The 2,412-nt window shown below is 46.7% G+C and overlaps 1 non-coding gene across 1 annotated transcript; it reads right to left on the reverse strand.

Moving 5' to 3' along the window:
* Window positions 1–595: 595 nt before the first annotated feature.
* TRNAL-UAG lies at window positions 596–677 on the reverse strand. Its single transcript has one exon. It is a non-coding gene; the product is annotated as a tRNA-Leu (tRNA).
* Between the last annotated feature and the right edge of the window lie 1,735 nt (window positions 678–2,412).

The following is a 2,412-nucleotide window of genomic DNA, read 5'->3' on the forward strand; positions in this document are numbered from 1 at the left end:
AGATGGAGTCTCCTTCTGTTGCCCTGGCTGGAGTGCAGTGGCATGATCTCAGCCCACTGCAACGTCTGCCTCCTGGGTTCAAGCAAGTCCCCTGCCTTAGCCTCCCGTGTAGCTGGGACTACAGGCACCTGCCACCAAATCCAGCTAATTTTTTTTTTTTTTAAATTTTTAGTCGAGAAAGGGTTTCACTGTGTTAGCCAGGATGGTCTCGATCTCCTGACCTCATGATCCACCCACCTCGGCCTCGCAAAGTGCTGGGATTACAGGCAGGAGCCACCGTGCCAGGCTGGGGAGCTTTCTAAATTCCACATTGGAACATGCCACTCTCTAGCTCAAAAGCTCGAGGGAGCTGGATGGGTAGGTGAAAGAGAGGTTTGTGTACTGGGCTACAGCATGAGAGAGCCTGCACGACCGCTTCTTCCTTTTCTCCTCCCTTCCCCCTTCCATTAAAAAAAAATGATTATAAGCAATCTAAAGCTTTAAAAAAAGAAAGAGCGTCAGAAAGGAGGAAAAAAGAGGAGTGGTTGAAGAAGGACCACATGAAGAAATCGAAGGGTTGGTTAAAGGATGGAAAAAGTGAGACCCACTTGGGGTGTGGCAGCGGTGGGATTCGAACCCACGCCATCGAAATGACTGGAGCCTAAATCCAGCGCCTTAGACCACTCGGCCACGCTACCAACCGTTTGCATGCTTTTCTGTGCAGCTATATTAATGTGATGACGCAGGCGCCCCGCCCTCAAACTTTGCGCATGCTCAATATGGAACCGGCGTCCGCTGCGTCGCTCAGGGAGCCCTGGAGTCACAGTGCTCTCGCAATCAGCAGTAGTAAATACACTAGGAAAGCACTATGAAAACGAAGAGAGTCTAAATAGCAAACATGAATATTTTTAATATTAAATCCTCACATTTGTGTTTGGATTTGATTTTGAGTTTTCCTTGGGCGTGATCCTGCCTATAGCCACGTGGGGGCGCTCTCGCATTACCTCTTCCTCCCAGGTGGGCCGGGATCTCGCGCTGAGCCCCGGTTTGCACCAAATCAAGCTGGGTCCCCAACCTGCAGACGATCTGTCCAGCTCAAGGCGCCTCTGTAGCCTTGCATGGCCTCATAGCCTACCCCTTGCCCTCGCGATCTAAGAATCAAGGGTTCACGGAGGAAAATCATTGAACGTTGTTACAGATTCTTTGCATGTGTGGGCTCTTTCCATCTCAAACTATGCAGTTTTCATTAGCTGTGCGAACTATTTTACAGAGGAGGAAAATACAGCCACTAAGTAACTAGCTTCGGGTGCCCCAGCCAGCCGGCATTCCCTAGCCTTCCAAGACCCTTGTTCATCCATGTAGAGAATTTCAGTGTTTTTTAGGGGAAAAAAATGCAATAAATGTAGAGTACAACCTACCAAAATTCCATCTCCCATCATTCCGAATTATTACTAACATTTTGCATATTAGCTTCAAAATTTTTAATTAAAATTAAAATGAACATTCTAGATAAAATTCAAGTCTCCTTTTATGTCCCCAAGTTCTATTCCCCTTCTTTCTCTTTCAGGAGTTTCCCATCTTTTCAGTCTTCATTTTCCTAATGTCGCAATCACCTACGGTTATTTCTTTGCACCTTTAAGGAAAATGGCAAACAAAAATCCGAAGTTGTAAAGACAGTCAAGTCTGTAGGTGTGGTAGTCTGTATAAAGACCCCCTAAAGATGTCCATACCCAAACTTATAAACATGTTAACTTCCGTGGCAAAAGGGACTTTTAGTAGTTGTGATTAAATTAAGGATCGCCTGGATTATCCAGGTGGTCCCAATGTAATCACGAGAGTCCTTAGGAGAAAGAGACAGGTGGCCGGGCGTGGTGGCTCTTGCCTGTAATCCCAGCACTTTGGGAGTCCAAGACAAGTGAATCGCTGGAGGTCAGGAGTTCCAGACCAGCCTGGCCAACATGGTGAAACTTCGTCTCTACTAAAAATACAAAAAAATTAGCCGAGTGTGGCAGCATGTGCCTGTAATCCCTGTAATTTGGGAGGCCGAGGCAGGAGAATGGCTTGAACCCTGGAGTCAGAGGTTGCAGTGAGCCGAGATCGTGCAACTGCATTCCAGTGTGCTCCAGCCTGGGCAACAGAGCAAGACTTCATCTCAAAAAAATAATAAAAATAAAACAAAAAAAAAAACAAAAGAAAAGTAAAAGAGGAGGAATTCAAAGAGATATGAGGACGAAACCAGAGGTCCCAGTGATGCAGCCACAAGTCAAGGAATGTTGGCAGTCTCTAAAGGTTGGAAAAGGTAAAGAAATTGATTCTTGGCTGGGCACGGTGGCTCACGCCTGTAATCCTAGCACTTTGGGAGGCCAAGGTGGGTGGATCACCTGAGGTCAGGAGTTCAAGACCAGCCTGGCCATCATGGTGAAACCCCATATT

The sequence above is a fragment of the Cebus imitator genome, unplaced genomic scaffold (assembly GCF_001604975.1).
Source record: "Cebus imitator isolate Cc_AM_T3 unplaced genomic scaffold, Cebus_imitator-1.0 Scaffold85, whole genome shotgun sequence".
Taxonomy (NCBI): Eukaryota; Metazoa; Chordata; class Mammalia; order Primates; family Cebidae; genus Cebus; species Cebus imitator.